Here is a 14,236-nt window from a genome sequence, read left to right on the forward strand (position 1 = left end):
CTCCTAACCAAGCCCCAAAGTTTTATGTGAATACGCTCGACTACCTACTCCAGCTTGCTCCTGTTTGTGTAAAGGGTCTTTTCATATGCAAAAGAAGGGGGAGGGGGGGAGTGTCTTATTTGCCACTTGCAGTGGGCTTTCCAACTACCTTTTCAACAGAGCCAAACTGACAGCTTCTAAGTATGTTTTTAAACAGTTTTATACTGGATTTTTATATCAGTATCGGTGCATCTTATTCTTTATAGTAGTGTCTATTACATGCAGTTATATGAAAATGAGTGTATACTGTCCCTTTAAATAGTTAATAACTAATAACTTCCTAGCTAAAATAAGTACAAATTTACCTGTAAAATAAAACCTAACCCAAGTTACAATTACACCTAACACTACACTATCATTAAATAAATACATTAGAATGTATAGGGGAAAGCACACCAAGTATCAGCAGAAAACACATGAAAATTAAATGTATGACAACAAATGCAAGAAGCATGACAGGTAAAATGGGGGAGCTGACGCTCTTAGTTGCAGAAGAGGACTATGATGTTATCAGTATAACTGAAACTTGATGGGATGATTCACATGACTGGGCAGTTAACTTAGAGGGGTACACTTTTATTTAAGAGGGACAGGAATAATAAACAGGGTGGAGGAATCTGCATGTATATTAAACCTAATCTTAAACCTACAATAAGGGAAGATATTTATGATACAAGTGACAAAGTAGAGACCCTGTGGGTTGAAATAAAGAGTGGGGGGAAAAATCCTAAAAAAACTATTACTAGGAACATTAGTGACCTGGAGGAAACTCAACTACTAATGTAAATAGGTAAGGCTGCTAATAACAGTGCTGTAATTATGGGAGATTTTAACTACCCTGATATAAACTGGGCCAATGAAACTAGTAATTCAGCTAAGGGGGATAGATTTTTAAATGTTCTCAGGGATAACTTCTTGTCACAATTAATAGAGGAGTCAACTAGGAGTAAAGCTATATTGGATTTAGTGCTATCAAATAATACAGATATAATATCAAACATAGAAGTCAAAGAACATTTGGGTAACAGTGATCAGAACATGGTCACATTTGAAATCTCTTTTCATATGCAGTGTCTTAAAGGTTTAATTAAGACTTTTAACTTCAAAAAGGCAAATTTCAACGATTTAAGGAAATCATTAAATAATATAAGTTGGGACAATGTATTCTTTAATAAAAATACAGAGGATAAATGGATAATATTTAAAACTTTGTTAAATAAATATACATATCAACAAATACCATATGGTTATAAAAATTAAAATAAAAAATCAAAGCCGTTGTGGATAAATAAAAAATGTGTTAAGAGAAATTAGGAAATAAACGTAGGGCATTTAAATTATTCAAAGAATAAAATACAGACTCAACATACAATATTTATAAGGAATGTAACAATGCATGCAAAAAAGCAATCAAATTAGCCAAAATTGAAAATGAAAAATTAATTGCAAGTCTAACCCTAAAAGGTTCTTTAAAGGGACAGTACACTGTAAAATTGTTTTTATATTAATGTATTTTCAATGACTTGACCAGCTGCAGAGTATAAAATGTAGGAGAAATTGCATTTTTCGGTTTATTTGTATATTTGAAGTAGCTGGTTTTGTGCTTCAGGTAATATCAGATCTCATTATGTTATCACTTTTATGTATACAGACTTGCTTCCTTATATTATATTTGTCTAGAAAACCAAAGCTCAATACTTAGAGAGAACAATGGAAAATTATAATCTAATTACTGAACTATCATGCCCCCACTGAGAATGTAATCTCTTCTGCTGGCTGTGTTCACTTAGGCTATTCTATAGAATATACTCCAGTATAGAAACTTTCAGTATAGGTTGGGAAACCACAAGCTAAATCAGCTATTTCAAATGCCAAATTATGGGTAAAGGAGCAACTTGTAAACAATTTAAAACATTCCAGCAGGTAAAATGAATCATTGGGAACAATTTAAAGGGGAGACAATTTTTGGGTGAACTGTCCCTTTAAGTACATAAATAGCAAAAAATCTAAGAAGGATAATATAGGTACATTAAAATGCATGGAGGGTAGCATGATAAATAATGACATGGAGAAGGCTGAGGTACTAAACCAGTTTTTTTCTTCAGTATACACAAGAGAGGAACCATTGGATGATACCTTGGAACAAAATAGAACATGCCAGTCCATACCATTAACTGGGTTATGTTTAGAGGATATCAGGAAAAACCTGGATAATATTAAGGTAAATAAAACTCCAGGCCCAGATGGAATACACCCAAGGGTGTTAAGGGAACTTAGCACTGTTATAGACAAACCTCTACTCTTAATTTTTCAAGACTCATTATCCTCAGGCATGGTACCCCAGGATTGGCTTAAAGCTGATGTGGTGCCACTCTTCAAAAAGGGAAGCAGGGATGATCCAGGAAGCTATAGACCAGTTATAGTTATAGTGGGGAAGATATTTGAAGGGATTATAAGGGATTATATTGATGTGAATATTCGTGTAAACAAGATTATGAGTTCTTTTAGATCAGATTCATATTTGTTTATGTATAGGCCTTTCTTAAAGGGACATTTTTTCCATTAGAGCATTTTATTTGAAAACAAATGTTTTTTTCCAGTATGTGTTTGTTAAACCCCCACCAAAGGGTTAAAAGACAACACCTTGTGTGTTTCCATGACCTGAACAGGACATAGCTGGTGATTGGTGGATATGTACATATGCCTATTTTAATTGGCTCATTAGGCATTTACTTTGCAGAGACAATAATACGTTGTGACAGGAATTTGAAGGGATACTGGAAAAAATGTTTGTTTTTAAATGTATTACATGTTCCTGTCCTGAATAATTCAGCATTTTCTTCTGATACTTTAAGAGGCCTGTTCCTCTCCACCAATAAATCAGAGGGGCAGCCGGTGAGGATTAGTAGGTAGTACACAACTAATACTGCAGTATTAGGTTTATTTGAATGTAAACAGCTTATAGGTAACATTTGTGAGGCATAGATTTATTTTGGTTCAGAAATATATTATTATAATAGTCTAAGATTATCAATACCTTTCTCATATTCCGGACTGGATTTCTTCCCGGCATGAACCCTGCCTGATCTATGTGTATCATTGTTCCCACCAGTCTTTTAAATCTCTCTGCAACCAGCGACATCAGAATTTTATAATCATTTGGCCTATAAGAGCCCTTCTCTTCTGGGTCTTTGCCTTTCTTATGTATTAAAGATATAATAGAGTCAGCAAAATACGACTCCATCTTCTTTTTTATAGTAATAATGAAATAACTTGACTAAGGTGGGGACAAGTACTGTTTGAATGGATTTATAAAATTCTATCAGGGAGCTATCTGGTCCTGGGGCTTTGTTCTTCTTAGTTTTTTGAAAACAAAATCAATTTCTTCTACTGAGAAATCTTCATTAAGTTGTAATAAATCCTCCTGGGAAATTTTGGGGATATTTAATTTCTACCAAAATATTTCCATCTTCTGGATGTTTATCTGATCATCAGCGTACATTTTCTGATAATAACTAAAAAAGTACTTCCTATTCTCAGATGAAGTTGAACACAGAGTATTTCCCATCCTAATAGCAGCTACTGTGTTTTTACTTTTCCTATTTTTAACAATTCTCACCAAGTAGCATGCGGAAGTCCCTTGAAAACCTTGAAAGAATACTCTTGCTTTCAGATCCTCTACTGTCCATTTTTGCTTCAGAAAAATTTCCCTTTCTTGCTTAGCATTATTATATTTCTTCCCAATTTAACTTAGTTTGAGTATTAATATAAAGCTTAAAGGACCAGTCAACCTAGTAGATTTGCATAATCAACAAATGCAAGATAACAAGACAATGTAATTGCACTTAGTCTGAACTTCAAATGAGAAGTAGTTTTTTTTTCTGACAATTTTAAGTTATGCCTTTTTCCACTCCCCCTGTACCATGTGACAGTCATCAGCCAATCACAAATGCATATACGTACCATGTGACAGCCATCAGCCATTCACAAATGCATACACACTTATTCTTGCACATGCTCAGTAGGAGCTGGTGACTCAAAATGTTTAAATATATAAAGACTGTGCACATTTAGTTAATGGAAGTAAATTGGAAAGTTGTTTAGAATGGCATGCTCTATCTGAATAATGAAAGTTTAATTTTGATTGAGTGTCCCTTTAAACATATTTTTGAATTGATTTGCTAATTGTAACTATCTAGCCTTCTTTTTCTTTTGACCAAATAAGTCTTGATCTCTCCTCTGAGAACGTCTTTAGCCGCTTCCCAGAATATTTTTTTTTTTTTTTAAATAACCAAAATTGTTCTTATAATATACCCTCCATCTATCAGCTAGCCAGTTTTTAAAATGTATATTATTACTCAAATATTTAGGGAAATGAAAAGTATTTAAACGTCTATCTACTTCTGCAATCACTTTTAAATGTGATTATCACGTGGTCTGAAAGTAAGATATCTAAAATATGCGACTCTACATCTAGACACATAATTGTGTCTTCTATTAAAAATAAATCTATCCATATATCCCTAAGCTTAGGAGCCTTTGTTGAATTTCATTAGTTTAATTTATGATAAACCTAGATCACAGTTGCTTATTAATGGAGAACTCTCTCAATTTATAACACGATATTAAGGATGCCCCCTATCTCCTCTACTATTCAACATCGCCCTGGAACCTTTAGCTGTTTTTTTAAAGGGATAGTAAACACCAAAAATTTTATTGTTTAAAAAGGATAGATAATCCCTTTATTAACCATTCCCCATTTTCCATAACCAACACTATTATAGAAATATACTTTTTACCTTTGTAAATACCTTCAATCTTTTGACAGACTGGCATTTCAGGCAATTAGTGCTGACTCTGAAATAACTTCACGGGCATGAGCACAGTGTTATCTATATGAAACACATGAACTAACGCCATCTAGCTGTGAAAAAAACTGCCTTCAAGGGTTTAGAAATTAGCATATAAGCCTACCTAGGTTTAGCTTTCAACTAAGAATAACAAGAGAACAAAGCAAATCTGATGATAAAAGTAAACTAGAAAGTTGTTTAAAATTAAAAGCCCTATCTAAATCATGAAAGTTTAATTTGGACATTACTATCCCTTTAAGGCAGGAAATAAAAGGAATTAAGTTGGGCAGTAAAAAGCTAGCTCTCTCTTTATATGCGGGTGATCTTATATTATTTTTGAGTGATACTAGACATGATATTCCTAAATCTCTAGAGATAACTATAGCTCGTTTTCCGGGTACAAGATTAACTCTAAAAAGTCTGAAATACTCTGGATTTTTAAATCTTTGGACAGTTATTCCTTTCATCCTTTCAAAGTAGTAGATTATATTAATGATTTAGGAGTTAAATTAAGTAAGAATCCGAAAGACTAGTATAAACTTAATTTTGATAGCTTTTTTTCTAATGTTTCATCACAGTTGAATAAATGGTTGGTTTACCCCCTTTCTTTATCAGCAAAGATTATAGTAGTAAAAAGGAAATTTATGCTTACCTGATAAATTGATTTCTTTTACAATATGCTGAGTCCACGGGTTTCATCCTTACTTGTGGGATATTATCCTCCTGCTAACAGGAAGTGGCAAAGAGCACCACAGCAGAGCTGTTACATAGCTCCTCCCCTAACTCCTCCCCCCAGTCATTCGACCGAAGGTATAGGAAGAGAAAGGAAAAGCTAAAACGTGCAGAGGTGACTGTAGTTTTGAAAAAAATAAAATAAATCCTGTCTTAAAATGACAGGGTGGGCCATGGACTCGGCATATCGTAAATGAAATCAATTTATCAGGTAAGCATAAATTTCCTTTTCTTTTACAAGATATGCAGAGTCCACGGGTTTCATCCTTACTTGTGGGATACCAATACCAAAGCTTTAGGACACGGATGAAAGGGAGGGACAAGACAGGAACCTAAATGGAAGGCACCACTGCTTGAAGAACCTTTCTCCCAAAAATAGCCTCAGAAGAAGCAAAAGCATCAAATTTGGAAAATTTGGAAAAAGTATGAAGGGAGAACCAAGTCGCAGCCTTACAAATCTGTTCAACAGAAGCATTGTTTTTGAAAGCCCATGTGAAAACCACAGCTCTAGTAGAATGAGCCGTAATTTTTTCAGGAGGCTGCTGTCCAGCAGTCTCATATGCCAGGCGGATGATGCTTTTCAGCCAAAAAGAGAGAGAGGTAGCCGTAGCTTTGTGACCCCTACGTTTTCCAGAATAAACAACAAAAAGAGAGGATGTTTGTCTGAAATCCTTGGTCGCTTGTAAGTAAAACTTTAAAGCACGGACCACATAAAAGTTATGTAATAGACGTTCCTTCTTAGAAGAAGGATTAGGACACAAGGAAGGAACAACAATTTCCTGATTAATATTCTTATCTGAAACAACCTTAGGAAGGAATCCAGGTTTAATACGTAAAACCACCTAATCAAAATGGAATATAAGATAAGGCAAATCACATTGTAAAGCAGAATGCTCAGAAACTCTTCGAGCAGAAGAGATAGCAACTAAAAATAAAACCTTCCAAGATAACAGTTTAATATCTATAGAATGCATGGGTTCAAACGGAACCCCCTGAAGAACCTTAAGAACTAAATTCAGACTCCATGGTGGAGCAACAGATTTAAACACAGGCTTGATTCTGATTAAAGCCTGACAAAAAGACTGAACGTCTGGGACATCCGCCAGACATTTGTGTAATAAAATTGACAAAGCAGAAATTTGTCCTTTTAGAGAACTAGCAGATTATCCTTTTTCCAATCCTTCTTGGAGAAAGGACAAGATCCTAGGAATCCTAATCTTACTCCATGAGTAACCCTTTGATTCACACCAATAAAGATATTTACGCCATATTTTATGGTAAATCTTTCTAGTGACCTGCTTGCGAGCCTGAATCAGAGTATCAATGACTGACTCAGAGAATCCCCGCTTAGATAAGATCAAGCGTTCAATCTCCAGGCAGTCACCTGCAGAGAATTTAGATTTGGATGTTGGAACGGACCTTGAATGAGAAGGTCCTGTCTCAATGGTAGTTTCTGCGGTGGCAGAGAAGACATGTCCACCAGATCCGCATACCAAGTCCTGCGTGGCCATGCAGGTGCTATTAGAATTACTGAAGCTCTCTCCTGTTTGATTCTTGCAATCACACGAGGCAGGAGAGGAAAAGGTGGAAACACATAAGCCAGGTTGAACGACCAAGGTACTGCTAGTGCATCTATCAGTACAGCCTGGGGATCCCTTGACCTGGACCCGTAGCGAGGAAGTTTGGCATTCTGTCGAGATGCCATCAGATCCAATTCCGGTTTGCCCCATTGATGAATCAATGATGCAAATACCTCCGGATGGAAAGTCTGACAACTTAGTAAATCAGCCTCCCAGTTCTCTACTCCTGGGATTTAGATTGCTGAAAGATGGCAAGAGTGAATCTCTGCCCATTGGATTATCTTTGATACTTCTATCATTGCAAGAGAACTTCTTGTTCCCCCTTGATGATTGATATGTGATACAGTCGTGACATTGTCCGACTGGAATCTTATGAACTTGGTCAGGGCCAGCTGAGGCCACGCCTGAAGCACATTGAAAATTGCTCTCAGTTCCAGAATATTGATTGGCAACTGAGACTCCATTGGAGTCCAGGTTCCCTTAGCCTTCAGGGAATTCCAGACTGCACCCCAGCCCAAGAGGCTGGCATCCGTTGACATGATTACCCATGCTGGCCTGCGGAAGCACATTCCCTGAGACAGATGATCCTGTGACAACCACCAAAGAAGAGAGTCTCTGGTCTCTTGATCCAGATTTATCTGAGGAGATAAATTCGCATAATCCCCATTCCACTGTCTGAGAAAGCATAGTTGCAGTGGCCTGAGATGAAAGCGAGCAAACGGGACGATGTCCATCGCTGCTACCATTAATCCTATGACTTCCATACACTGCGCCACTGATGGCCGAGGAATGGACTGAAGAGCTCGGCAAGTATTCAGAATCTTTGATTTTCTGACCTCCGTCAGGAATATTTTCATGTCTACCGAGTCTATCAGAGTTCCTAAGAATGGAACTCTCATTTGTGGAACAAGTGAACTCTTTTCTATATTCACTTTCCAACCGTGAGTTCTTAGAAAGGACAGCACAATGTCCGTGTGAGATTTGGTCAGATGATAAGTTGACGCCTGAACCAAAATATCATCCAGATAGGGCATTACTGCTATGCCCCTCGGCCTGAGGACCGCTAGAAGGGACCCTAGCACCTTTGTGAAATTTCTTGGAGCTGTGGCCAACCCAAAGGGAAGGGCCACGAACTGATAATGCTTTTCCAGAAAGGCAAACCTTAGAAACTGATGATGATCCTTGTGGATAGGAATGTGAAGATACGCATCCTTCAGGTCCACGGTGGTCATGTATTGACCCTCCTGGATCATTGGTAAGATTGTTCGTATAGTCTCCATCTTGAACGATGGGATGCTGAGAAATTTGTTCAGGAACTAAATCCAAAATAGGTCTGAAAGTTCCCTCTTTTTTTGGAACCACGAAAAGGTTTGAGTAAAACCCCTGTCCCTGTTCCAGTTTTGGAACTGGACAAATTACTCCCATGGAATAGAGGTATTTTACACAATGTAAGAACGTCTCTCTTTTTGTCTGGTCTACAGACAAACGTGAAAGATGAAATCTCCCTCTTGGGGGAAAATTTTTGAATTCCAGTTGATACCCCTAGGTCACAATTTCTAATGCCCAGGGATCCTGCACATCCCTTGCCCAAGCCTGAGCAAAGAGAGAAAGTTTGCCCCCTACTAAATCCAGTCCCGGATTGGGGGCTGGCCCTTCATGCTGTTTTTGTAGCAGCAGCTGGCTTTTTGGTTTGTTTACCCTTATTCCAGGTCTGATTAGGTCTCCAGACAGACTTGGACTGAGCAAAATTTCCTTCCTGCTTATTGGTGGAAGGGGATGCAGAGGGTACTCCTCTGAAATTTCGAAAGGAACGAAAATTATTTTGTTTACCCTTCCTAAGAGGTTTATCTTGAGGTAGAGCATGGCCTTTACCTCCAGTAATGTCCGCAATGATTTCCTTCAATTCAGGGCCAAACAGAGTTTTACCCTTGAAAGGAATAGTTAACAGTTTAGACTTTGATGATACATCAGCAGACCACGATTTTAACCATAACGCTTGGCGCGCAAATATTGCAAAACCTGCAGTTTTTGCTGCTAATTTAGTAATCTGAAAAACAGCATCAGTGATAAAAGAATTAGATAGTTTGAGAGCTTTAATTCTGTCCAAAATGTCATTTGCCAAGAGTCCTTAATGGTATCTGATATGGGAAACATTTTCTTAAAATTAGGAGGGGGAAAGAACAGTATACCTGGTCTATTTTGTCACCACTATCACTTTACCCTTCCTATTACTAGCATAGGCAAAGAGAATGACTGGGGGAAGAGTTAGGGGAGGAGCTATGTAACAGCTCTGCTGTGGTGCTCTTTGCCACTTCCTGTTAGCAGGAGGATAATATCCCACAAGTAAGGATGAAACCCGTCGACTGCATATCTTGTAAAAGAAATTAATTATTTTCCCCCGTCTACTATTTCTTTTGCAGACTTTACCATTGCTTATTACACAAAGGGATATTGACAGATTTAAGAAAGCATGTAACTTGCTTTTATGGAATAAAAGTAAAATACGCATGGGGACGGGACTTGCCCTGCACCTGAGCGGTTGCATATTACAGCAGCTCCGGACTTGTACCACAATTCTATACATCTTTGACCATTCAAAGCACCCTAATTTGCACCAAATAAGAGGGTGATACCCTATAGGAGTGTAAGAGATCATTTGGACATAGACAATAGCTTAGGTGAAGGAGACTACCATCCACTGCCTCTTAAAGTACTGCGGACCTCGCTATAGAGCGGCCATCTTAACAAACATGTGGCAAGTCTAACTAAGAACAAGAGAACGTTTTATTTAAGCAATCTGACGCAAACCCTCATTATGGAGGATATAACTGCAACTCTGTGTGCCCTAATCTCTGACTTTAAAGACCGACTGGTGCAAAAGATCGCTTATGCACTAAGTAATACTGATCCAGTGGGCAGGTACTCTGCTAATGTTGAGCCGGTGACAGTCACTGAAGTCAAGTGCGTGGAGTCACACAGTCTTATATTCTGCTCCCTGGACCAAAGCCCTGCATCAACAACCGCCTACTATGGCTCTGAGGTTATCTCCCCATCTCTTAATGCTTATAATATGGAGTATGTGGCTGGACCCCAGAAGCAAGAAGCATACTACATACATGAGCAGAGGGAGGTACTTATGGGATCTGATGTCCCCACACTTTCTCCTGTCCGAGTATGCAGTGCTGTTGGAGGCGATGCCGTGCTGAGACCTACTGTACATATGCTGAGGAGGCAGGAGAGTCCCACTCTGGATTAACCTGGAAAGCAACGGCAAGGCAAAATAAGCTACCTATACCATCCGCAACTGGACAGAGACACTACCCGGAGAAAACATTTTGATGCGCTTGGGAAAGCTATTACTAGCCAAAGGTACAAGAGTCTTGCTCTTCAGGGAGTACAAGTTAGAACCCCACCAGAAACTCCTTTGGACAAGTCCCTCATATACATCGGCTTGATAAGCCGGAGATCGGGAGTCAGCTAGAAGTGAGGCTCCTTACAGTTCTACACTGATAATTTATTGAGGACGGAACTAAAAACCACATTGATATTTACACTATGAAAGAGTTATCACCCCTATATACTTCAAATTGACTACGTTTGTGTAATGTGCTGATAATGAGTTCTGTTTTTGATGTCTCAGTTCTAGAGCTCCCTTCAATTTGTTATAAAGCATTACTAGTTCATGAGTTATCTGTTTGTCATTGGTATCGAGGGCCTATCCATGCAAGAGTATTTGTGATAAAACTTGTTTTATGTATATGTTCACTACCCAGCTCAGTTTGTTCATTGGGTTATCTTATAATGTTTATGTTTTTGTAATAGTGATGATGTTGATTCGAGTTGTAATATATGGTATCCTAATACTCTTACACAGAACACTTCAAATCCAACTGTTTACTGTATATGAGGGTCTTGCTCAGTATTACTAGGGTTAGCCACACAAGGTAGGTTTCGGAGCTCAGTGCTCTAGATAAATCTGAGAACTTTAACATTATTTTGGAGGGCCATTAGGACTGATATTAGCTATACAGTAGAACCTATAGGATTCATAGCCGTGCCAATATTGTATACTGTACTTATAAATCTCCCTAGTGAATAATATAAACGCTTCTTGGAAATATGTGCTAAAATTTCATTTACTCTCTTTTCTCGCATGAGAATAAAGACACTTCAGACTTGATAAAAGGTTTGATGCTGTAACAATTTGTAGGGTGTATGTTTGTTAAAACTTATATAGTTACCGAGTCTGTTTGACATGAAATCTTGGTTTATATGAAATGAAGAAAAAGAAAAGCGTTAAAAGGGACATTAAACCCACATTTTTTCTTTCATGATTCAGATAGAGAATACCATTTTAAACAACTTTCTAATTTACTTCTATTATCTAATTTGCTTCATTCTCTTGATATTCTTTCCTGAAAAGCATATCTAGATAGGCTCAGTAGCTTCTGATTGGTGGCTGCACATAGATGCCTCATGTAATTGGCTCACCAATGTGCATTGCTATTTCTTTAACAAAGTATATACAAAGATTGCAGCAAATTAGATAATGGAAGTAAATTGGAATGTTGTTTAAAATTGTATTCTCTATCTGAATCGTGAAAGAAAATGTTGTGGTTTAAATGGCCCTTTAACCCTTAGTCCAGCACAAACCCATACACTGTACTTAAAGACAACTACTTGGAGGATGGGTGGATATATGAGAGACACAATACAGCGGTCAATTAGTTATAATGATATATTACATGCATATGTATATATATATATATATATATATATATATATATAAATAAAACTATAACTCCAGCAATGCTAGACTTTAATAAGTCAAAGGTGAGAACTTTGTCATCTGTCGTGGGGTATAGGACCCATACCCTTGTGACAAAGCTATAATATAATACACTGGACCAGTGTTTTTCAACCAGTGTGCCGTGGCACACTAGTGTGCCGTGAGAGATCCTCAGGTGTGCCACGGCAGACTGACAACAGTGTGACATATTTTTTAAACTTTGCTTGTTTTTTACTCCCAGTGCAGGGGTAGTTTTTAGGAGGCATGGCATAACAGCACAATACATACAGTATGTGTGTGTATGTGTATATATATATATGCTGTATTAGGCTACAATATGTGATTTTTTTTAAATTTTGGGATGGTGGTGTTCCACAGGATTTTTAATGTAAAAAAGTGTGCCACGGCAAAAAAAAGGTTAAAAATCACTGCACTGGACTACCTCACCTATATAATATTTTTCATAAAACTCACTGGGAATTCTTTATTCCTTGAAGATACTATATTTGTGGTTAAGTGCAGACTCTTCCTTATCTGGGTACACTATGTTCACACCTTAATAGCTAAGGATCTACCTAATTCTAATATGTACTTATTACCACAGCCCCCACATTACAGGTGTACCCCAGGATACTTTGCTTTAATTTTAAATGCCATATATCCTCAAAATTCCTACTAGTACTAAATATATTTGTGTTACTTCACATTTAGCAAACAACCTTCGACTGAAAATAATAGTCTAATAGTTAAGGTTCCAATATCTTTCCCTACTCATATCTGAATAAGAACCCTACCTTCTGACTGCTATCCTCCCCCCACATGGTTTACTTTCTAAACATAAGAAAATGCATCTTACGACCTATCTTCCCCAACAATCATTAGACACCAAAACTATACCACAGAGGCAACGACCTATAAATTACCTCCCAGGTGATCCGATCATTCTAAGCAAAGCTATATTGTTTTTTTTGTTTGTTTTTCCACACTAACCACTATTCCAATCTAAACTTGGTCTATATCTACCCTACATATCACCATATCTAGTTTTAGTACAATTTCAGTTTGCCTCTGCTGTTCCACAAATATCCCATATCCCTGAAAATTATTCCCACCTTCTTTTGCCCTTAATGACCATGGCCCAAGAGGGGACGTTAAATAAACTGGGAAATAGATACATTTCAATATAAAAGAGGTTTAATAATGATTTTATTTGTCACATGTTTACAAATTGATATGTTTGTGTATTGAAAAGTTCTATCTTATTTTTATGATATACTGTTTACAAAAAGTATTGTTGCATTATTTATTTATAACATTTATTCATTTATAAAATATTTTACCAGGAAGGATACATTGAGATTTCTCTCGTTTGGGCATTAGTTGCTTCTACCTATTTTTATTTTATATTTTTTTTACACTACATACTGAAACTCTTGTATACAAGATAGACTTTATTGACTGATACGCAAGAATGCTTTTTTATATGCTCAAGCGTAAATTTACATTGTAACCCTGCATTCATTTGTATATTGTATAACCTCAATAAAAATACAATAAAAAAAAAGTAAAATACGCATTGCACAAGATAGATTAATGCAGCTGAAAAAGTTTGGTGGATTGTCTTTGCCAAATATTACATTTTATAATTAGACCTCATTGGTCAAATTTGCAATTGATTGGCTTAAAATACTCTACATCTACAAGTTTAAGTTATAGTTTTTAGATTTCATTGCATTTATCGATTTTAGGGAACGCAGATTTTCTGCCTGGGCTGTATAACTCGATCTTCAAAATTGAATATTTAAATGACCTCTCCTATCTGGTACAGTTTAAACAAGAAAATGTTAATACAATTCAGACATACTGTATGAGGGAATTGCGTCTAAATTTTTGCTTTCTGCAAAAGATTTCTTTGCTTATCTACAAATTAGGAGCTACTTTATGCAAATGGTACAAATATATGGGTATGAATGGAATCAGGTGGAGATCAAGTTGGGTATTAAGATATATAGAGCAGGAGTATGATCAATTGCATTTTGGTATAAATTGTTATTGGTTAGGACTGGTCAGGAGCATCTGAATTAGATTACGGACAATCTCTGTAGATATTTCCCTGAAATAGAGACTCAAGATGTGGTAAAGAGTTATAATTTAGCTGAACAGGATACAACCTCAATTAGTTGGAAATTGATGAATAATTACTACATTACTAGGGATGGGCGAATGTTTCTAAAAATTCGAAATTT

The sequence above is a fragment of the Bombina bombina genome, chromosome 1, assembly GCF_027579735.1.
Source record: "Bombina bombina isolate aBomBom1 chromosome 1, aBomBom1.pri, whole genome shotgun sequence".
NCBI lineage: Eukaryota > Metazoa > Chordata > Amphibia > Anura > Bombinatoridae > Bombina > Bombina bombina.